This window comes from Pristiophorus japonicus, chromosome 15, assembly GCF_044704955.1.
Source record: "Pristiophorus japonicus isolate sPriJap1 chromosome 15, sPriJap1.hap1, whole genome shotgun sequence".
In the NCBI taxonomy this organism is placed as follows: Eukaryota; Metazoa; Chordata; class Chondrichthyes; family Pristiophoridae; genus Pristiophorus; species Pristiophorus japonicus.
The window spans coordinates 9,064,734-9,089,248 of NC_091991.1; the positions used below are offsets into that span (position 1 = coordinate 9,064,734).

The 24,515-nt window shown below is 49.0% G+C and overlaps 1 protein-coding gene across 1 annotated transcript in view; it reads left to right on the forward strand.

Moving 5' to 3' along the window:
- The first annotated feature begins 3,928 nt into the window (after positions 1-3,928).
- Positions 3,929-24,515, forward strand: part of scyl2 (SCY1 like pseudokinase 2) — an 84,653-nt gene continuing 64,066 nt past the window's right edge. Inside the window, exon 1 of the mRNA XM_070900121.1 lies at positions 3,929-4,091. The gene's annotated coding sequence lies outside the window, so the exon portion shown is untranslated. The remainder of the gene's footprint in view (positions 4,092-24,515) is intronic.

Below are 24,515 nucleotides of genomic sequence, written 5' to 3' on the forward strand. Positions count from 1 at the left end.
GACCAAAACTGTACACAATATTCAAGGTGTGGCCTCACCAAGGCCCTGTACAACTGTAGTAACACCTCCCTGGCCCTGTACTCAAATCCCCTCACTATGAAGGCCAACATGCCATTTGCTTTCTTAACCGCCTGCTGTACCTGCATGCCAACCTTCAATGACTGATGTACCATGACACCCAGGTCTCGTTGCACCTCCCCTTTTCCTAATATGTCACCATTCGGATAATAGTCTGTGTCTCTGTTTTTACCACCAAAGTGGATAACCTCACATTTATCCACATTATACTTCATCTGCCATGCATTTGCCCACTCACCTAACCTATCCAAGTCACTCTGCAGTCTCATAGCATCCTCCTTGCAGCTCACACTGCCACCCAACTTGATGTCATCCGTAAATTTGGAGATACTACATTTAATCCCCTCGTCTAAATCATTAATGTACAGTGTAAACAGCTGGGGCCCCAGCACAGAGCCTTGCAGTACCCCACTAGTCACTGCCTGCCATTCTGAAAAGTACCCATTTACTCCTACTCTTTGCTTCTTATCTGCCAACCAGTTTTCAATCCACGTCAGCACACTACCCCCAATCCCCCATGTGCTTTAACTTTGCACATTAATCTCTTGTGTGGGACCTTGTCGAAAGCCTTCTGAAAGTCCAAATATACCACATCAACTGGTTCTCCCTTGTCCACTCTACTGGAAACATCCTCAAAAAATTCCAGAAGATTTGTCAAGCATGGTTTCCCTTTCACAAATCCCATGCTGACTTGGGCCTATCATGTCACCTCTTTCCAAATGACATCCTTAATAATTGATTCCATCAATTTTCCCACTACTGATGTCAGGCTGACCGATCTATAATTCCCTGTTTTCTCTCTCCCTCCTTTTTTAAAAAGTGGAGTTACATTGGCTACCCTCCACTCCATAGGAATTGATCCAGAGTCTATGGAATGTTGGAAAATGACTGTCAATGCATCCGCTATTTCCAAGGCCACCTCCTTAAGTACCCTGGGATGCAGACCATCAGGCCCTGGGAATTTATCGGCCTTCAATCCCATCATTTTCCCGACTGATAAGGATTTCCCTCAGTTCCTCCTTCTTACTAGACCCTCTGACCCCTTTTATATCCGGAAGGTTGTTTGTGTCCTCCTTAGTGAATACCGAACCAAATTACTTGTTCAATTGGTCTGCCATTTCTTTGTTCCCAGTTATGACTTCCCCTGATTCTGACTGCAGGGGACCTACGTTTGTCTTTACTAACCTTTTTCTCTTTACATATCTATAGAAACTTTTGCAGTCCATTTTAATGTTCCTTGCAAGCTTCCTCTCGTATTCTATTTTCCCTGCCCTAATCAAACCCTTTGTCCTCCTCTGCTGAGTTCTAAATTTCTCCTGGGTTCGCTGCTATTTCTGGCCAATTTGTATGCCACTTCCTTGGCTTTAATACTATCCCTGATTTCCCTTGATAGCCACGGTTGAGCCACCTTCCCTTTTTTATTTTTATGCCAGACAGGGATATACAATTGTTGTAGTTCATCCATGCGGTCTCTAAATGTCTGCCATTGCCCATCCACTGTCAACACCTTAAGTATCATTCGCCAATCTATCCTAGCCAATTCATGCCTCATACCTTCAAAGTTAGCCTTCTTTAAGTTCTGGACCATGGTCTCTGAATTAACTGTTTCATTCTCCATCCTAATGTAGAATTCCACCATATTATGGTCACTCTTCCCCAAGGGGCCTCTTACAACGAGATTGCTAATTAATCCTCTCTCATTACACAACACCCAGTCTAAGATGGCCTCCCCCCTAGTTGGTTCCTCGACATATTGGTCTAGAAAACCATCCCTTATGCACTCCAGGAAATCCTCCTCCACCGTATTGTTTCCAGTTTGGTTAGCCCAATCTATATGCATATTAAAGTCACCCATGATAACTGCTGCACCTTTATTGCATGCACCCCTAATTTCCTGTTTGATGCCCTCCCCAATATCACTACTACTGTTTGGAGGTCTGTACACAACTCCCACTAGCGTTTTCTGCCCTTTGGTATTCCGTAGCTCCACCCATACCAATTCCACATCATCCAAGCTAATGTCTTTCCTTACAATTGCATTAATTTCCTCTTTAACCAGCAACGCCACCCCGCCTCCTTTTCCTTTCTGTCTATCTTTCCTAAATGTTGAATACCCTTGGATGTTGAGTTCCCAGCCTTGGTCACCCTGGAGCCATGTCTCCGTGATGCCAACCACATCGTATCCGTTAACTGCTATCTGCACAGTTAATTCATCCACCTTATTCCCAATACTCCTCGCATTGAGGCACAGAGCCTTCAGGCTTGCCTTTTTAACCCACTTAGACCCTCTAGAATTTTGCTGCAAAGTGGCTCTTTTTGTTTTTTGCCTTGAGTTTCTCCGCCCTCCACTTTTACTCATCTCCTTTCTGTCTTTTGCTTCTGTCTCAATTTTGTTTCCCTTTGTCTCCCTGCATTGGTTCCCATCCCCCTGCCATATTAGTTTAACTCTTCCCCAACAGCACTAGCAAACACTCCTCCGAAGACATTGGTTCCAGTCCTGCCTCGGTACAGACCGTCCGGTTTGTACTGGTCCCACCTCCCCCAGAACCGGTTCCAATGCCCAGATAAACCTTTTTTTTTAGTGATGTTGATTGGAGGGATAAATATTTGGCCAGGACACCAGGGAGAACTCCACTGCTCCTCTTTGAAATAGCCCTGTGGTATCTTTTATGTTCACCTGAAAAGGCAGACCGGGGCTCGGTTAAACATCTAATCTGAAAGATGGCACCTCTGACAGTGCGGTGCTCTCTCAGGCTGACACTCCAGTGCAGTGCTGCATTTTTGTGCTTTGCTACTTCCAACCTTTTGAAGATGGACTGAGAAACACATTAGTGAGGCGAGGCCAGATCTGAATCGGTAAACTGATTTACATAAGAATTAGGAGCAGCAGTAGGCCATTTGGCCCCTTGAGCCTGCTCCGTCATTCAGTAAGATCATGGCTGATCTCCTACCTCAACTTCACCTTCCTGCACTATCCCCATATACCTTGCTTTCCCTATATGTTCAAAAATTTATTGATCTCTGTTTTGAATATACTTAACGAATGAGCACTCTGGGATAGAGAATTCGAAAGATTCACCACCCTCTTGAGTGAAGAAGTTTCTCCTCATCTCAGCCCTAAATGGTGACCCCTTATTCTGAGACTGTGACCCCTGGTTCTCGACTCCCCAGCCCAGGGGGAAACCATCTTCCCTGCATTACCCTGTCAAGCCCTGTAAGAATTTTGTATGTTTCAATGAGATCACCTCTTAATCTTCTAAACTCTAGAGAATACAGGCCTTGTCTGCTCAATTTCTCCTCGGAGGACAATTCCCCCCCATCCCAGGAAGCAGTCTGGTGAACTTTCGTTGCATTCTCTTGATGGTAAGTATATCCTTCCTTGGCTTGGGAGACCAACATTTTTTTAATTTCAAAATATACTTTATTCATATAAAAATTTGTACAGTACATTCAAAAGCAGTTCAGTACATTTAGCTGCGGTCAGCAATCCCATACACTACATTTAGGTGCTGACGGCAGTTCCGTTCGATACATTTCCTTGCTTTGCATTTCAAGTACAATTCGGTACAATACGGGATAGATACACTGTCGTACATTCGACAAATTACATTACACGTGTCACTATACAGTGCACGGAATGGGTGACGGTACATTTACATTTTTTCTTTTCAGCGTGCATTACGAAACAGGGAGACCAAAATCCATTGCACTTCATTCAATCTCCTGCACAAGTGACCAAGGCTGGAGCTTGGAACACCTCCGTCCACCTGTCTCCTGTACCTGAGCCCTGCCACCTGTGGCCCCGCCCCATGCCCGCCTGTGGCCCCGCCCACTGCGGGCGGAAGCGGAAGTGAGGTGTGGCCGGGCGGTGGGTGTTGTGATGGCGCCGCCGCTCGGGGCCTGAGTGTCGGGGCCGCACTGAGCCGAGGGGCGGCGGGCAGCCGCAGCGGCCGGGAGCCGCACACCTTCTCACCCACAGGCACAGGCACAGGCAGGCGGGCAGCGGCGCTCAGGTAACGGCGCGGCCGAGGGCCGGGGGAGGGAGCGGGGGGTGTGTGTGTGTGTGTGTGTGGGGGGGCCCGGCCCTGCCTGGGGCTGGGGGGTGAGAGGGGGATAGGCTGGGAGTCCGGGGGGGGGGGGAAGGGGGGGTGCAGTGACAGGCCCCCCCGTGAGGGAGCGGGACAATGGGGAGCCCCGGGGGGCTGTGTCAGGGCCGGAGGCTGAGTCATAGACAGTGGGACCTGACACTGGCTCACAGACTGGGGGCTGAGAGTGAGACTGGGATCGGAGACTGGGGTCAGAGATGCGATTGGGATCGGAGACTGGGGTCTGAGATGCGATTGGGATCGGAGACTGGGGTCTGAGATGCGATTGGGATCGGAGACTGGGGTCAGAGATGCGATTGGGATCGGAGACTGGGGTCAGAGATGCGATTGGGATCGGAGACTGGGGTCTGAGATGCGATTGGGATCGGAGACTGGGGTCAGAGATGCGATTGGGATCGGAGACTGGGGTCTGAGATGCGATTGGGATCGGAGACTGGGGTCTGAGATGCGATTGGGATCGGATAAGGGGGTCTGAGATGCGATTGGGATCGGAGACTGGGGTCTGAGAGTGAGACTGGGATCGGAGACTGGGGTCAGAAATGCGATTGGGATCGGAGACTGGGGTCAGAGATGCGATTGGGATCGGAGACTGGGGTCTGAGATGCGATTGGGATCGGAGACTGGGGTCAGAGATGCGATTGGGATCGGAGACTGGGGTCTGAGAGTGAGACTGGGATCGGAGACTGGGGTCTGAGAGTGAGACTGGGATCGGAGACTGGGGTCTGAGAGTGAGACTGGGATCGGAGACTGGGGTCAGAGATGCGATTGGGATCGGAGACTGGGGTCTGAGAGTGAGACTGGGATCGGAGACTGGGGTCAGAAATGCGATTGGGATCGGAGACTGGGGTCAGAGATGCGATTGGGATCGGAGACTGGGGTCTGAGAGTGAGACTGGGATCGGAGACTGGGGTCTGAGAGTGAGACTGGGATCGGAGACTGGGGTCTGAGAGTGAGACTGGGATCGGAGACTGGGGTCAGAGATGCGATTGGGATCGGAGACTGGGGTCAGAGATGCGATTGGGATCGGAGACTGGGGTCTGAGATGCGATTGGGATCGGAGACTGGGGGCTGAGAGTGAGACTGGGATCAGAGACTGGGGTCAGAAATGCGATTGGGATCGGAGACTGGGGTCAGAGATGCGATTGGGATCGGAGACTGGGGTCAGAGATGCGATTGGGATCGGAGACTGGGGTCTGAGATGCGATTGGGATCGGAGACTGGGGTCTGAGATGTGATTGGGATCGGAGACTGGGGTCTGAGATGCGATTGGGATCGGAGACTGGGGTCAGAGATGCGATTGGGATCGGAGACTGGGGTCTGAGATGCGATTGGGATCGGAGACTGGGGTCAGAGATGTGATTGGGATCGGAGACTGGGGTCTGAGATGCGATTGGGATCGGAGACTGGGGTCTGAGATGCGATTGGGATCGGATAAGGGGGTCTGAGATGCGATTGGGATCGGAGACTGGGGTCTGAGATGTGATTGGGATCGGAGACTGGGGTCTGAGATGCGATTGGGATCGGAGACTGGGGTCAGAGATGCGATTGGGATCGGAGACTGGGGTCAGAGATGCGATTGGGATCGGAGACTGGGGTCTGAGATGCGATTGGGATCGGAGACTGGGGTCAGAGATGTGATTGGGATCGGAGACTGGGGTCTGAGATGCGATTGGGATCGGAGACTGGGGTCTGAGATGCGATTGGGATCGGATAAGGGGGTCTGAGATGCGATTGGGATCGGAGACTGGGGTCTGAGATGTGATTGGGATCGGAGACTGGGGTCTGAGATGCGATTGGGATCGGAGACTGGGGTCTGAGATGCGATTGGGATCGGAGACTGGGGTCTGAGATGCGATTGGGATCGGAGACTGGGGTCTGAGATGCGATTGGGATCGGAGACTGGGGTCTGAGATGCGATTGGGATCAGAGACTGGGGTCTGAGATGCGATTGGGATCGGAGACTGGGGTCAGAGATGCGATTGGGATCGGAGACTGGGGTCTGAGATGCGATTGGGATCGGAGACTGGGGTCTGTGATGCGATTGGGATCGGAGACTGGGGTCTGTGATGCGATTGGGATCGGAGACTGGGGTCTGAGATGCGATTGGGATCGGAGACTGGGGTCTGAGATGCGATTGGGATCGGAGACTGGGGTCTGAGATGCGATTGGGATCGGAGACTGGGGTCTGAGATGCGATTGGGATCGGAGACTGGGGTCTGAGATGCGATTGGGATCAGAGACTGGGGTCTGAGATGCGATTGGGATCGGAGACTGGGGTCAGAGATGCGATTGGGATCGGAGACTGGGGTCTGAGATGCGATTGGGATCGGAGACTGGGGTCTGTGATGCGATTGGGATCGGAGACTGGGGTCTGTGATGCGATTGGGATCGGAGACTGGGGTCTGTGATGCGATTGGGATCGGAGACTGGGGTCTGTGATGCGATTGGGATCGGAGACTGGGGTCTGAGATGCGATTGGGATCGGAGACTGGGGTCAGAAATGCGATTGGGATCGGAGACTGGGGTCTGTGATGCGATTGGGATCGGAGACTGGGGTCTGAGATGCGATTGGGATCGGAGACTGGGGTCTGAGATGCGATTGGGATCGGAGACTGGGGTCTGAGATGCGATTGGGATCGGAGACTGGGGTCAGAGATGCGATTGGGATCGGAGACTGGGGTCTGAGATGCGATTGGGATCGGAGACTGGGGTCAGAAATGCGATTGGGATCGGAGACTGGGGTCTGTGATGCGATTGGGATCGGAGACTGGGGTCTGAGATGTGATTGGGATCGGAGACTGGGGTCTGAGATGCGATTGGGATCGGAGACTGGGGTCTGAGATGCGATTGGGATCGGAGACTGGGGTCAGAGATGCGATTGGGATCGGAGACTGGGGTCTGAGATGCGATTGGGATCGGAGACTGGGGTCTGAGATGCGATTGGGATCAGAGACTGGACTCTGAGATGGGATCAGGGATCAAAGGTCGTGAACTGGGATTGGAAATTGGGGTCTGACAGTGTGACCTGGAATCCGAGACCAAAGATCCGGGGTGTGTGGCTGAGTCCTGGACTGCATTAGAGATGAGAGTTTGGAGACTGAAAAAATAATTTGAGACTGGGATCAAAGGCATGAGTCTGGGATTGGGGGTCAAAAGAGATTGTCGGCTGTGGCTCAGTGGACAGCGTATTTGCCTCTGAGTCAGAAGGTTGTGGTTTCAAGTCCCACTCCAGAGACTTGAGCACATAAATCTAGACTGACACTTAAGTGCAGTTCTGAGGGAGTGCTGTCTTGTTGGAGGTGCTGTCTTTTTTCTGCTCTCTCAGGTAGACATAAAAGATCCCATGGCACTATTTTGGGGAAGAGCAGGGAAGTTATCCCCGGTGCCCTGACCAATATTTCTCCCTCAATCAACATCACTAAAACAAATGATCTGGTCGTTATCACATTGCTGTTTGTGGGAGCTTGCTGTGCGCAAATTGGCTGCCGCGTTTCCCACATTGTAACAGTGATTACGCTCCATTGGCTGCAAAGCGCTTTGGGATGTTCCAAGGTGGTGAAAGACGTGATAGAAATGCTTTATTCTTTTTACTGGGGTCTGTGATTTGGGATGTAAATTAACACCAGACAGGGGCTTGAAGACCAGAGCCTGAGCCGATACTGCTTTGTTGATACCTGGGATTGGAGAAGAAGCAGGATAGATTTTATTAGTGAAGATACCATTTGCTTATATTGCAATGTATTGTGGCAGCGATTTGATTTGCATCATTATGTTCATGTTTGACACACTCAGTGGAAACAAAGACTGCTTTTTCAAATGTTTTAACAAGTCACTTTAATTCATTGAGTGATGCTTAAAGCTCCAAATTGGCAGATAATGAAATTATAAATGGTATACATCAGCAAAAATAATCTTGTTTTACTGCACTATGAACAATTTAAACATGCATGACCCAATTTTTTATTTGTTGCTTTATTCCCCCTCAAAATAAAACTTTTTGTCAAGGGCAATATAGCATCAATATATGAAACATATCAATTTCTGAGGGGGCTTGACAGGGTAGATGCTGAGAGGTTGTTTCCCCTGGCTGGAGAGTCTAGAACCAGGGGTCACAGTCTCAGGATGAGGGGGAATTTCTTTACTCGGAGGGTGGTGAATCTTTGGAATTCTCTCCCCCGAAGGACCGTGGATGCTCAGTCGTTGAGTTTATTCAAGACAGAGATCGATAGATTTTTGGACACTCGGGGAATCGAGGGATATAGGGATCGGGTGGGAAAGTGGAGTTGAGGTAGAAGATCAGCCATGATCTCATTGAATGGCGGAGCAGGCTCGAGGGGCCGTATGGCCTATTCCTGCTCCTGCTCCTATTTTTCGTGTTCTTCTGTAATTGTTGATGTAACCACATGAAAATTCTGCTAAAAACGACATGTAGGTTTACGTCAAGAAGTGGTGATGTACTGTCTTCCACTTCTTTGTGAATTAAGGCTACAAAGTTTAACTATAAAGTAATCAAAGGCTCAGGTCAGAGTATAATTGTTTGGTCAGGGAGTTTTGCGGGTTGGAAGATGCCTTGTCAGTTTTATGCTGCAGGTCAGAAGCGCCCAGCAAGTTAGGTTTGTTTTGCATCAGTGATTAAAGTCTGATGTCTCTGTGTGCTAGATATACTGCTTTAAAAACAAAATCAACAAGTAACTCTCCCGTGGCGTTGCTCCTGGTGAGTGTGGGGTGACGGGGAAGGCTAAGTTCCTGTCCTGATGGCCACATAACTGGTTCTCTTAACCCCGCCCGTCCCACATCAGATGGTGAATCTTGTTACGACAGTTGAACTGATGTGAAAGGTCATTTGAAAAACTGAAAATCTTTAATGGGTCTTTGATCTAAAGGCTGAAGCACTTAGAGAGTTAATTATAATTTATTATAGATAATATGCATATTTGTCTATAAGAGAATCATTTTAAGTGTGTGGTCCTTTCCTGGTTGGTTTTTGCTGTACAAGTTTAAAAAAAAATCTAATAGCCTTTACATTTGAGTTATAATAAAAAAAGGCTCTTAAATTGCAAGTGCACTTCTCAATTATCACTGTGCCTTTGTATGGTGAAGTGGGTTTAGGTCTTTGTAAAGTATTCTTGTTAGTTCATGCTGTCTGAGCTGCCGTGTCATATCAGAGCTTGAGTGTGGTTGATAAGGGGTGGAGGGCACAATGCTGAGAGTGATAATGCTGGAGTTTAACCGCTGTGTTAAGGACATGGGAGAAGCGAGAGGGAAATCTGATGGACAGGAGCGAGTCGACTCGAGCCCAATGCTCGAGGATAGCCAACACACAAGGTAGTCGAAGTGTGGAACTCTCTCCTGCAAAAAGAACGTAAGAAATCGGAGCAGGAATACGCCATTTGGCCCCTCGCGCCTGCTCCGCCATTCAATAAGATCATGGCTGATCTGATCATGGACTCAGCTCCACTTCCCTGCCCACTCCCCATAACCCTTCACTCCCTTATCGCTCAAAAATCTGTCTCTCTCCGCCTTAAATATATTCAATGACCCAGCCTCCACAGCTCTCTGGGGCAGAGAATTCCAAAGATTTACCACCCTCAGAGAAGAAATTCCTCCTCATCTCAGTTTTAAATGGGTGCCCCCTTATTCTAAGACAATGCCCCCTAGTTTTAGTTTCCCCTATGAGTGGAAATTTCTCCTTAGCATTCCACCTTCTCGAGCCCCCTCATTATCTTATATGTTTCGATAAGATCACCTCTCATTCTTCTGAACTCCAATGTGTAAAGGCCCAACTTACCTAAAGCAGTCGGTTCTAGCTCAGTGAATCGTTTTAAATCTGAGATCGACGGATCTTTGCTAGCCGAGGATATGAAAGGATGAGGAAGCAAGGCAGGTGGAGGGAGTGATCAGCCATGACCTCATCGAATGGTGGAACAGGCTCGAGGGGCTGACTGGCCTCCTGTTCCTGTGTACGACTGAGACAAACCAACGGTGGGCTGGGTGGGTCAAGGCTCACATTTGGACGGTCGCAGATGGCGGGGGGCAAGGCGCACAAACAGGGAGAAAGAAAGACTTGCATTTATATCGCGCCTTTCACGACCACCAAACGTCTCAAAGCGCTTTACAGCCAATGAAGTACTTATGGAGTGTCCTCACTGTTGTAATGTGGGAAACCACAGCAGCCAATTTGCGCACAGCAAGCTCCCACAAACAGCGATGTGATAATGACCAGATAATCTGTTTTTGTTGTGTTCAGTGAGGGATAAATATTGACCAGGGCACCGGGGATAACTTGTTCGAAATAGTGCCATGGGATCTTTTACGTCCACCTGAGAGAGCAGACGGGGCCTCAGCTTAACGCCTCATCCGAAAGACAGCACCTCCGACAGTGCAACACTCCCTCAGCACTGCACTGGGAGTGTCAGCCTAGATTTATGTGCTCAGACCCCTGAAGTGGAGACTTGAACCCACAACCTTCTGACTCAGAGGCGAGAGTGCTACCCACTGAGCCACAGCTGACATCCAGGAAAGGGGTTCCCCAGTGTTACATTTTATTGCGAGGAAGAATCTGAAAATTGAGTTTTCTGCACCTGATAAATGGGTAAAAACATCTGGAAATCGGGTGAAAAGCAAAATGGTGGGCGGATGTGGCAACTTGCTCCATTGCATCACCTGGTAGCGAGAAACCTGAAACTGCAGCATGCTGGGCAATTAAAAAAAATTCGTTCATGGGATGTGGGCGTCGCTGGCAAGGCCGGCATTTATTGCCCATCACTAATCGCCCCTTGAGAAGGTGGTGGTGAGCCGTCGCCTTGAACCGCTGCAGTCCGTGTGGTGAAGGTGCTGTTAGGGAGGGAGTTCCAGGATTGTGACCCAGCGACGATGAAGGAACGGCTGATATATTTCCAAGTCAGGATGATGTGTGACTTGGAGAGGGGGAATTTGCAGGTGGTGGTGTTCCCATGCGCCTGCTGCCCTTGTCCTTCTAGGTGGGAGAGGTCGGGGGTTTGGGAGGTGCTGCTGAAGAAGCCTTGGCGAGTTGCTGCAGTGCATCTTGTAGATGGTGCACACTGCAGCCACGGTGCGCCGGTGGTGGAGGGAGTGAATGTTGAATGTGGTGGATGGGGTGCCAATCATGCAGGCTGCTTTGTCCTGGATGGTGTCGAGCTTCTTGTGTGTTGTTGGAGCTGCACTCTGCAATAGTCTTTTCTCACTGTAGAAATGTTGATGCAGGGTTTTGCGATCAATAACATGACACAGGAGATAAGTTTATGTGGACAGGAAGTGCATGCCATACATAAGATTTTAATATATCGCTCGTCGGCCTCCCACCGTGTCGCACACGGCCACAGGGTCTTAGGGTGCACCCAAAACAGAAGGTGAGCTTTTTACATTGGAGCAATGAACGAGGCCAATGACAGAGGCCAGAGTGGGAATAGGATGGGGAATTAAATGCCCCAAGTTTCCACACGCTACAAAACGGGCGCCCCTCCGAGCTGGGCGCCCATTTTTCGCGCCGGAAACGGCGCCAGAAAAAAAACACGCAATTCTGGAGCGCCCTGCAGCTCCATGGCAGCTTGGTGTGGCGCCCAGGGGGTGGAGCCTACCACTCGTGCCGATTTTGTAAGTGGGAGGGGGCGGGTACCATTTAAATTAGTTTTTTTCATGCCGGCAACCCTGCGCGTGCGCGTTGGAGCGTTCGCGCACGCGCAGTGTGAAGGAAACATTGGCACTCGGCCATTTTTGTAGTTCTTTGTAACTGTTTAATTTTTTAACATTTTTTAATAAAAGCACATTGCCCTTCCATGATCAGCACTGAGGCTTCTTGCAGCAGTGAGAAGGCTGCAGGAAGCCTCAGAAGTTGAGGCAGCCGTTTCCCGATGGCGTCCCCCCCCTGCCGTCGGGAACGGCTGCCTCCTCCCTGCCTCCCCCCCCCCCGCTGCGGTCGGTCGGTCGGGCCCTCACTCCCTCCCTCCCCCCGCCCGCCGTCGGGAACGGCTGCCTCCTTCCTGCCTCCCGTTCGCGGGAACGACGCCACACCGCTGAGCTGACTGAACCTGCCTGAAACACTTTCACACAGGTAGGAAGATGGTTTATTTAATCTTTTCTTTGCTTTTAAATGTTTATTCAGGTTGGATTTATTTGTATAATATTTGTCTAAGTATAAATAAAGATTTATTATAGAATTTAATGACTTCCCTCCCCCCCCCCCCCCACCTCGTTCCCGACGCCTAATTTGTAACCTGCGCCTTATTTTTTAATGTGTAGACGAGGTTTTTTCAGTTCTACAAAAATCTTCACTTGCTCCATTCTAAGTTAGTTTGGAGTACGTTTTCACTGTGGAAACTTTGAAATCAGGTGTCAGTGGCCGGACACGCCCCCTTTTGAAGAAAAAATTCTGTTCCAAAGTGAAACTGTTCTAACTGACTAGAACTGCAGAAAAGAAAATGTGGAGAATTGCGATTTCTAAGATAGTCCGTTCTCCACCAGTTGCTCCTAAAAATCAGGCTCAAATCTTGTGGAATCTTGGGGCCAAAGTGTCACGTTAAGGTGTCACATCCAATCTTCCCACCTAATCTAGTTGGTGTGCGTGGTCTCTTTAAGGGGCTGCACGGCCCATTCACAGTTTCGCGCATGTGCAAATTTTGCCATTAGAGAGAACGTTGGTCGCTTCTTATGAGGAAATATCTGGATATGCATTTAGCAGGAAAGGCTGAACAGGCTGGACTTTTCTCTAGAAAAGAGGTGGTGACCTGATTGAGGTCTTTAAGATTGTGAAAGGGTTTGATAGGATAGACGTAGAGCAGATGTTTCCACTTGTGAGGGAGTCCAAATCTCGGGCCATAAATATAAGACAGGCACTAATAAATCCAATTGGGAATTCAGGAGAAACTTCTTTCCCCAGAGAGTGGTGAGAATGTGGAACTTGTTACCACAGGGAGTGGTTGAGGTTAGCTAGATAAGCGGATGAGGGAGAAAGGACTGGAAGGGTCTGTCGATAGGGTGAGATGAAGAGAGGGATGGGAGGCAATATTCCCGTGTAATTTTTCTTTAGGCTGTGCGGCCCCTTTAACTGGCTGCACGATCCATTCGAAATTCCACCCATGTGCGTTTTTTCAATTCCTGCGCCGGGTCACCAGCCAGCCGTGTGGTCGCGCAGCTTGAAGGGAACATCATTACAAACGTAAAACACTGCGGATGCTGGAATCTGAAATAAAAACAGAAAATGCTGGAAACACTCAGCGGGTCAGGCAGCATCTGTGGGGAGAGAAACAGAGTTAACGTTTCAGGTCGATGGCCCTTCATCAGAACTGACGAGGAAGGGTCATCGACCTGAAACGTTAACTCTTGTTTCTTTCTCTCTTCACAGATGCTGCCTGACCCGCTGAGTATTTCCCGCAAGTTCTGTTCTTATTGAAGGGGACACATTAGTGGGAGGAGGCGCGTGTGGAGCGTAGACATCGGTGTGGCCCCACTGGGCCGAATGGCCTGTGTTTGAGCTGTACACTCGATGGGACACCTGCGATAGAATGAAGGTGTTCAGCAAAGCGCTTGTCTAATCTGTAATTGGTTTCCCAAAATGGAGAGCAAGCCACACCATGAGCAGCCAGCACAGGATATCGGGTTAGAGGAAGTGTGGAAACTGATGTCCCACGTGGGAGGAGTGTTTTACTTTTTATTTGCACAGTAATGTATATTTTCCTCGTGAACCGGATATTTAAAAAAACAAATTATGGGGCACCTTTATATTTAAAATAAAAGCCCTTAGGTCATTGAATATGTTTACGGTGGAGACAGACGGATTTTTGAACGATAGGGGAGTCGAGGGTTATGGGGAGCGGGCAGGGAAGTGGAGTTGAGGCCAAGATCAGATCAGCCATGATCTTATTGAATGGCGGAGCAGGCTCAAGGGGCCAAATGGCCGACTCCTGCTCCTAGTTCTTATGTTCTTGGGTGCACAGATTCAGCGAACACATCAAATTCCAGGTTTATTTGAAGGTATTCAGTAGTTTTGTCACGTGCTGCAGTTCTAAGATGGAAGTACAGTATATTGTTGGTAGAACGTCTCGGGTGGTTGAGCACACCTGTAGGCTGAAAGGCCTCTTCAACAGATATTATCATAGGCGGTCCCTCGAACTCTAAAAGTGAGTTCTCAGGTGACTGTACAGTCCAATATGGGAATTACAGTCTCTGTCACAGGTGGGACAGACAGTGGTTGAAGGAAAGGGTGGTTGGGGAGTCTGGTTTGTCGCACGCGCCTTCCGTTGCTTGCGCTTGTTTTCTGCATGCTCTCGGCGATGAGACTCAGCGCCCTCCCAGATGCACTTCCTCCACTGAGGGCGGTTTTTGTCCAGAGACTCCCAGGTGCCGGTAGGGATGCTGCACTTTATCAAGGCGGCTTTGAGGGTGACCTTGAAACATTTCGTCTGCCCACCTGGGGCTCACCTGCCATGTAGGAGTTCCGAGTAGAGCGCTTGCTTTGGGAGTCTGGTGTCGGGCATGCGGACATTGTGGCCCGCCCAACGGAGCTGGTCGCGTGTGGTCAGTGCTTCGATGCTGGGGGATGTTTGCCTGGTCGAGAACACTGACGTCAGTGTGTCAGATATAACTAATCAAGGACTCCACAACATTGAGTAGTCTTGCGCTGTGGTGGCCATGGAGGAGTCATTGCCGGAGTGCAGTTGGCCAGTTGAATAGGCCGGCTTCTGATCTTTGGGTCGATGACCTTCACGGGTGAGATGAAATCACACACAACTTTTTATAAAATCTCTTTGAACATCAAGTTCTGGCTGCCTGCCTGTCTCAAGATTTTTAAAAAAGATTGCGTGGTCTGTGGAGGGAAGAGCTCCGTCCTTTTATTTCTGGCCTGTGTTTTATATTCAACTCTGCCTCCCTTTAAAGAAAGAAAGAGCTGGTGTTTGTACAGCGTCATTCTGGACCTGAGGGCGCTACATAGCTGTTGTAATGTAAGAAAATGCGTCAAGCATTTGCTCACAGCATGATCCCACAAGCAGAAAAACTGTTTTAGTGATGTTGGTTGAGCAATAAATATTGGCCCAGGACACTGGGAGAACTCCCTGCTCTTCTTTGAATAGCGCATGGGATCTTTTACATCCGCCCGAGAGGGCAGATGGGGCCTCGGTTAAATGTCTCAGCCCAAAGACGGCACCTCCGACAGCGCAGCACACCCTCAGTACTGCACTGAAACCTCAGCCTGGGTTACATCCTCAAAGTCTCTGGATTTGATCCCACAAGGTTCTGACTCAGAGGCAAGTGAGCTCCAACTGAGCCAAGGCACATTGGCTGTGTCATTTGTTTGTGTCATAACAAGATGACCTAGTTTGAAAGAATACCTCGCCGGTGTTCACATTGTCTGCAATTCACATTGTCGGCTCTGCTTGCTGCAGCACCATTTTGCTTTTGTGCAAGGGGGTGAAGTGTTGTTAGGGGGTCAGCCTGGGCAGGGGGAGAGAAGCAATGTCTGAGAGTGGGTCTGGGGGGGAAGCGATGTCGGGGGGCTGGTCTGGGGGGGGAAGTGATGTCTGGGAGCGGGTCTGGGGGGGAAGCAATGTCGGGGGGCTGGTCTGGGGGGAAGCGATGTCGGAGGGCTGGTCTGGGGGGGAAGCGATGTTGGGGAGCGGGTCTGGGGGGGGGAAGCGATGTCGGGAGCTGGTCTGGGGGGGAAGCGATGTTCGGAGCGGGTCTGGGGGGGGGGAAGCGATGTCGGGAGCTGGTCTGGGGGGGAAGCGATGTTGGGAGCGGGTCTGGGGGGGGAAGCGATGTCGGGAGCGGGTCTGGGGGGGAAGCGAAGTTGGGGAGTGGGTCTGGGGGTGGGGTAAGCGATGTTGGGAGCCGGTCTGGGGGGGGAAGCAATGTCGGGGGACGGGTCGGGTGGGGAAGTGACGCTGGGGTCAGTTTGAGAGGTAAAATGTTTTTGTGCAAAAGCCAGCTAATTGCTTATATTCGTTTTGAAGGATGCAAATTTTCCTTTACTTGCATCTGTCCTGAAGTTTTTGAAGGTCAGTGCAGAAAGCGGTATTTACCAGGGCTTTTCAGAAAGTTAAACCTTACCTGGAGCTGATGGACTGGCAAACAGCACATACTTCATTGTTGTGTGAGTCAACACATGGAATTGCTTAACAAACTGAGTCAATATATCAAAGGGCGTCTTTAAAATCTATTTCTGCTCCAGCTGCAGATAAATGGGGCTCAAGAGATCAATAAAACGTTGCAAATACCAAATATCGTAAGTGCCAACAGAAGGTGCGAAAAGCCGAAAGCGTTTGTGAAAAGCAGGGGCGGGTTTGTGCCTCGGGTCGGGAAACTTTGCGAGTGTTGCAGGTCAAAGCTACTTCTTGATGAGAATAGCAAATCTCCATCGCCGTGGCAACCAGCGATAAGTCAGAAGTGGTGTCTGTGTTGGTGAGAGGTGTCCCACTTTCCAGCCAATCTCTGGAAGTTGCAGCGCGTCAGAAGAGTTGGAGCTTTTTGTCTTTGTCGCCCGGGCAGAGGGAGTAAAGGGTTATGGGGAGCGGATGGGCGGGGAAGTGGAGCTGAGCCCATGATCAGATCAGCCACGATCTTATTGAATGGCGGAGCAGGCTCGAGGGGCCAGGTGGCCGACTCCTGCTCCTAGTTCTTATCTTCTTATGTACCAGCGAGTCTCGGTGGAGAGTTGAAATCATAAGGTTCACGTTTTTTCGAATCGGTCTGCTGATTATGGGGCCAGAGTGGGGTGGTGGGGCCGCGGGACGATCCGGATCGCTCTTTCAAAGAGCTGGCAGAGGCGCGATGGGCCGAATGGTCGCCTCCTGTGCTTTATGATTGATTCAAAGAAACAGATCGTGGGGGTTCTAATTTGAGATTTATCTGCCCACAACCCTCTGCGATCTCTGCACTCCCCCAATTCTGCCCTCTTGTGCATCGCCAAATTCCATCGCTCCTCCATTGGCTGTCGTGCCTTCAGCTGCCTGGGTCCTCAGCTCTGGAATTCCATCCCGATACCTCTCCGTCCTTCCACCTCGCTCTCTTCCTTTAAGATGCTCCTTAAAGCCTTCCTCTTTGACCAAGCTGTCCTGTATCTCCTTATGCGGCTCAGTGTCAAAATTATGTTTGCCAATTGCTCCACTGACGCGCCTTGCGATGTTTTACTACGTTAAAGGCGTTATCTAAATACAAGATGTTGTTGTACGAAGCACGAGCCGTTCTTCCAAACAGGACAAAGCGGTGAGTACGTAATATATACACACATAGGACTGGAATTGCCTGGGCTTGGAGAGCTGGTTTGCCAGGAATCAGGATTGAACAGGTTGCACGGGCTGTGCTTTGGATTGTGCAATCTGAAAATACAGCAGTGCTGTGGTTTCTCAGGGATGGTTACCCGGGCTGCTTTACGGATCCTTGGGCAGAATCGGCCCGAGTAAGCATTCTCCGCCTTGCGGTTTAGACGTTGGGTGTCGGCTTTGGAGAGCATCCCAAGCCGGCCCTGAACCCGCTTTCACCTGAGACCCGTATCTTCCAGCAGCTTTGTGGGCGGACAGGAAGCAGGATCAGGAAAGCACCGTCGGTCGATGTGAGGTGGTGCACTTTGGTTAAAACAAGTAACAGCAGTAATTATGCTCTGAATGGGACTGCATGTTGCAACTTCCATTGATACAGTGCCGTTAACGCAGTAAACGTTCCAAGATGCTTCACAGCAGCGTCATCAAACAAGGCGCGGACACGATGGGCCGAAATGGCCGCCTTCTGCGCTGCAAATTTCTATGTTTCTATGTAAAATTTGACGCTGAGCCACATGAGGAGTTTAAGCTGGGAAGGCTAGAACAAGGGGTCACAGTCTCAGGATACGGGGGAGGAAATTTAGGACCGAGATGAGGAGAAATGTTTTCACTCAGAGGGTGGTGAACCTGTGGAATTCTCGACCACAGAAGGCTGTGGAGGCCAAGTCACTGAATATATTTAAGAGGGAGATAGATAGATTTCTAGAAACAAAAGACATCAAGGGGTATGGGGAAAAAGCGGGAATATTATGTTGAGATAGAGGATCAGCCATGATATTGAAGGGCCGAATGGCCTACTACTGCTCCTATTTTCTATGTTTCTAAGACAGGTGACTAAAAGCTTGGTCAAAGAAGTAGGTTTTAAGGAGTGTCTTCACAACAACAACTTGTATTTATATAGCGCTTCTAACGTAGTGAAACGTCCCCAGGCACTTCACAGGAGTATTATGAGATTTCAAAATTTGAGCCGCATAAGTAGAAATAAGCACAGGGTGGCCAAAAGTTTAGTCAAAGAGGTAGGTTTTAAGGAGCGTCTTGAAGGAGGAAAGAGCGGCGGAGAGGTTTAGAGAGGGAATTCCAGAGCTTGGGGCCCAGGCAGTTGGAGCAGCATGAGTCCGGGGTTGGTGAGGCCTATAAAAGGCTCAGCGGGAGAGTGAGGTGGCAGCAGTTGGAGCAGCGCGAGTCCGGGGTTGGTGAGGCGTGGCTTGTGCAGCTACAGGGAGAAGGCAAAAAAGAAGTAGAAAGAAACAGAAGGGTGACGTCACAGCCAAGGGGGTGGGTGATTGGCTGGTGATTGGTGAGTAGTTTTTCTTTTTTCTCTTCTATAACAGTGAGTAAAGTTTAGCATTGTTGTTGCCTATCTAAGGGTTAAGTCATGACAGGACAGCTCGGTCGCGTGTTATGCTCCTCCTGTACCATGTGAGAACTCAGGGACGACTCCAGTGTCCCTGACGACTATGTGTGCGGGAAGTGTGTCCGCCTCCAGCTCCTGACGGACCGCGTTGCGGAGTTGGAGCTGAGGGTGGATTCACTCTGGAGCATCCACAATGCTGAGAATGACGTGAGTAGCACGTGTAGCGAGTTGGTCTTACCGCAGGTGAAGGGTCCACAGCCGGATAGGGAATGGAAGACTAGCAGGAAGAGTAGTGCAAGGGGGATGGTGCAGGGGTCCCCTGTGGTTATCCCCCTGCAAAACAGATACACTGCTTTGAGTGCTGTTGGGGGGATGACTCATCGGGGGAGGGCAGCAGCGGCCAGGTTCATGGCACTGTGGCTGGCTCTGTTGCACAGGAGGGCGGGAAAAAGAGTGGGAGAGCGATAGTGATAGGGGATTCAATTGTAAGGGGAATAGATAGGCGTTTCTGCGGCCTCAACCGAGACTCCAGGATGGTATGTTGCCTCCCTGGTGCAAGGGTCAAGGATGTCTCGGAGCGGGTGCAGGACATTCTAAAAAGGGAAGGAGAACAGCCAGTTGTCGTGGTGCACATTGGTACCAACGACATAGGTAAAAAAAGGGATGAGGTCCTACGAAACGAATTTAAGGAGCTAGGAGCTAAATTAAAAAGTAGGACCTCAAAAGTAGTAATCTCAGGATTGCTACCAGTGCCATGTGCTAGTCAGAGTAAGAATCGAAGGATAGCGCATATGAATATGTGGCTTGAACAGTGGTGCAGCAGGGAGGGATTCAAATTCCTGGGGCATTGGAACCGGTTCTGGGGGAGGTGGGACCAGTACCGGACGGTCTGCACCTGGGCAGGACCGGAACCAATGTCCTAGGGAGAGTGTTTGCTAGTGCTGTAGGGGAGGAGTTAAACTAATATGGCAGGGGGATGGGAACCAATGCAGGGAGACAGAGGGAAACAAAAAGGAGAAAAAAACAAAAGACAGAAAGGAGATGAGGAAAAGTGGAGGGCAGAGAAACCCAAGACAAAAAACAAAAAGGGCCACTGTACAGCAAAATTCTAAAAGGACAAAGGGTGTTAAAAAAACAAGCCTGAAGGCTTTGTGTCTTAATGCAAGGAGAATCCATAATAAGGTGGATGAATTAACTGTGCACATAGATGTTAACAAATATGATGTGATTGGGATTACGGAGACATGGTTCCAGGATGATCAGGGCTGGGAACTCAACATCCAAGGATATTCAACATTCAGGAAGGATAGAATAAAAGGAAAAGGAGGTGGGGTAGCATTGCTGGTTAAAGAGGAGATTAATGCAATAGTTAGGAAGGACATTAGCTTGGATGATGTGGAATCTATATGGGTAGAGCTGCAGAACACCAAAGGGCAAAAAACGTTATTGGGAGTTGTGTACAGACCTCCAAACAGTAGTAGTGATGTTGGGGAGGGCATCAAACAGGAAATTAGGGGTGCATGCAATAAGGGTGCAGCAGTTATAATGGGTGACTTTAATATGCACATAGATTGGACTAACCAAACTTGAAGCAATACGGTGGAGGAGGATTTCTTGGAGTGCATAAGGGATGGTTTTCGAGACCAATATGTCGAGGAACCAACTAGGGGGGAGGCCATCTTAGATTGGGTGTTGTGTAATGAGAGAGGATTAATTAGCAATCCCGTTGTGCGAGGCCCCTTGGGGAAGAGTGACCATAATATGGTGGAATTCTGCATTAGGATGGAGAATGAAACAGTTAATTCAGAGACCAAGGTCCAGAACTTAAAGAAGGGTAACTTTGAAGGTATGAGGCGTGAATTGGCTAGGATTGATTGGCGAATGATACTTAAGGGGTTGATTGTGGATGGGCAATGGCAGACATTTAGAGACCGCATGGATGAACTACAACAATTATACATTCCTGTCTGTCGTAAAAATAAAAAAGGGAAGGTGGCTCAACCGTGGCTATCAAGGGAAATCAGGGATAGTATTAAAGCCCAGAAAGTGGCATACAAATTGGCCAGAAATAGCAGTGAACCCGGAGACTGGAAGAAATTTAGAACTCAGCAGAGGAGGACAAAGGGTTTGATTAGGGCAGGGAAAATGGAGTACGAGAAGAAGCTTGCAGGGAACATTAAGACGGATTGCAAAAGTTTCTAAAGATATGTAAAGAGAAAAAGGTTAGTAAAAACAAACATAGGTCCCCTGCAATCAGAATCAGGGGAAGTCATAACAGGGAATAAAGAAATGGCGGACCAATTAAACAAGTACTTTGGTTCGGTATTCACTAAGGAGGTCATTAACAACCTTCCGGATATAAGAGGGGTCAGAGGGTCTAGTAAAGAGGAGGAACTGAAGGAAATCCTTCTTAGTCGGGAAATTGTGTTGGGGAAAATAATGGGGTTGAAGGCCGATAAATCCCCAGGGCTTGATGGACTGCATCCCAGAGTACTTAAGGAGGTGGCCTTGGAAATAGCAGATGCATTGACAGTCATTTTCCAACATTCCATTGACTCTGGATCAGTTCCTATCGAGTGGAGGGTAGCCAATGTTACCCCACTTTTTAAAAAAGGAGGGAGAGAGAAAACGGAATTATAGACCGGTCAGCCTGACATCGGTCGTGGGTAAGATGATGGAATCAATTATTAAGGATGTCATAGCAGCGCATTTGGAAAGAGATGACATGATAGGTCCAAGTCAGCATGGATTTGTGAAAAGGAAATCATGCTTGACAAATCTTCTAGAATTTTTTGAGGATGTTTCCAGTAGAGTGGACAAGGGAGAACCAGTTGATGTGGTATATTTGGACTTTCAGAAGGCTTTCGACAAGGTCCCACACAAGAGATTAATGTGCAAAGTTAAAGCACATGGGATTGGGGGTAGTGTGCTGACATGGATTGAGAAGTGGTTGTCAGACAGGAAGCAAAGAGTAGGAGTAAATGGGGACTTTTCAGAATGGCAGGCGGTGACTAGTGGGGTACCGCAAGGTTCTGTGCTGGGGCCCCAGCTGTTTGCACTGTACATTAATGATTTAGATGAGGGGATTAAATGTACTATCTCCAAATTTGCGGATGACACTAAGATAGGTGGCAGTGTGAGCTGCGAGGAGGATGCTATGAGGCTGCAGAGTGACTTGGATAGGTTAGGTGAGTGGGCAAATGCATGGCAGATGAAGTATAATGTGGATAAATGTGAGGTTATCCACTTTGGTGGTAAAAACAGAGAGACAGACTATTATCTGAATGGTGACAGATTAGGAAAAGGGGAGGTGCAACGAGACCTGGGTATCATGGCACATCAGTCATTAAAGGTTGGCATGCAGGTACAGCAGGCGGTTAAGAAAGCAAATGGCATATTGGCCTTCATAGCGAGGGGATTTGAGTACAGGGGCAGGGAGGTGTTGCTACAGTTGTACAGGGCATTGGTGAGGCCACACCTGGAGTATTGTGTACAGTTTTGGTCTCCTAACCTGAGGAAGGACATTCTTGCTATTGAGGGAGTGCAGCGAAGGTTCACCAGACTGATTCCCAGGATGGCGGGACTGACCTATCAAGAAAGACTGGATCAACTGGGCTTGTATTCACTGGAGTTCAGAAGAATGAGAGGGGATCTCATAGAAACGTTTAAAATTCTGATGGGTTTAGACAGGTTAAATGCAGGAAGAATGTTCTCAATGTTGGGGAAGTCCAGAACCAGGGGTCACAGTCTAAGGATAAGGGGTAAGTCATTTAGGACCGAGATGACGAGAAACTTCTTCACCCAGAGAGTGGTGAACCTGTGGAATTCTCTACCACAGGAAGTTGTTGAGGCCAATTCACTAAATATATTCAAAAAGGTGTTAGATGTCGTCCTTACTACTAAGGGGATCAAGGGAAGGGGTATGGTGAGAAAGCAGGAATGGGGTACTGAAGTTGCATGTTCAGCCATGAACTCATTGAATGGCGGTGCAGGCTCGAAGGGCCGAATGGCCTACTGCTGCACCTATTTTCTATGTTTCTAAGGCACGGCCACCAATGGTTGAGCGATTATAATCAGGGATGCTCAAGAGGGCAGAATTAGAGGAGCGCAGACATCTCGGGGTGTTGTAGGGCTGGAGGAGATTACAGAGATAGGGAGGGGTGAGGCCATGGAGGGATTTGAACATAAGGATGAGAATTTTGAAATCTAGGTGTTGCTAAACTGGAAGCCAATGTCGGTCAGCGTGCACAGGGGGTGATGGGTGAGCGGGACTTGGTGCGAGTTAGGACATGGGCAGCCGAGTTTTGGATCACCTCTAGTTTACGTAGGGTTGAATGTGGGAGGCCAGCCAGGAGTGAGTTGGAATAGTCACGTCTAGAGGTAATAAAGAAGGAAAGAGAGGTGGAGAGATTTAGGGAGGGAATTCCAGAGCCTGAGGCCTAGGTGGCTAAGGCCCGGCCACCAATGGTGGAGCGATTAAAATTTCAGGAAAATCTTTTTATTTTAAAAAGCCAATAACTCTAATAGAGAAACCAACTCTGAATTTATACCCTTTAAGAAAAAAAAATCTGTCAAAATAAATGTTCTAGATTCCTAAAGGTGATGTTCGTTTGATTTTTTTGAAGTGTTACCTTTAATTACATTGAATTTCAAATCTAAAGCAGAAATAAGTAAAAACAGTATCGATTACTTGTTTTTTTTAGACATCAGACAAGACCCTTTTGAACGAATGAATAATCTCAGGTACAGTGTTGTAGTGGCTGGTCTGGCCAAGAAATCCAAGGGGTGTTGAGTTCAAATCTCACCAGGGCAGGTTGTGAAACAGTATTCAATAAATCCGGTGATCTGTCGGCTGGCACCAGGAAAATAGTGACAACTGCGTGAAAGGGCGGTGGAAGCAGATTGAAGAGTAACTTTCAAAAGGGAGTTGGATAAATACCTGACGAAAGATCTTCAGGGCTGTGGGGAAAGAGCAGGGGGCGTGGGACTAATCGGATCGCTCTTTCAAAGAGCCGGCACAGGCACGATGGGCCGAATGGCCACCTGTGCCGTAAGGTTCGATGAAAGCTGCCAGACTGTCGCAAAAACACAACTTATCGCCTTCAGGGATGGGAACCTGCCACCGGGATCTGACCAACAACGCAGTTGATTCTTAATGGCCAGACAAGTTACTCGGTTGTAAAATAATCCCTGAAGGAAGCTTTCCTGACCTTTCTCGGAGCAGCCAGGGAATGGCATTGAAAGAAAGAAAGACTTGCATTTATATTGCGCCTTTCACGACCACCAGACCTCTCAAAGCGCTTTGCAGCCAATGAAGTACTTTTGAAATGTAGTCACTGTTGTAATGTGGGAAACGCAGCAGCCAATTTGCGCACAGCAAGCTCCCACACACAGCAATGTGATAACCAGATAATCTGTTTTTTTTTTTATTATGTTGATTGAGGGATAAATATTGGCCAGGACACCAGGGATAACTCCCCTGCTCTTCTTCGAAATAGTGCCCTGGGATCTTTTACGTCCACCTGTGAGCGCAGACGGGCCCTCGGTTTAATGTCTCATCCGAAATGCGGCTCCTCCAATGTTGCAGCACTCCCTCAGCACTGCACTGGGAGTGTCAGCCTAGATTTATTTATGTGCTCAATTTCCTGGAGGGGGACTTGAACCCAGTGTAACATCGCCGGTGGCAACCGCATCCCTGGAACTAAG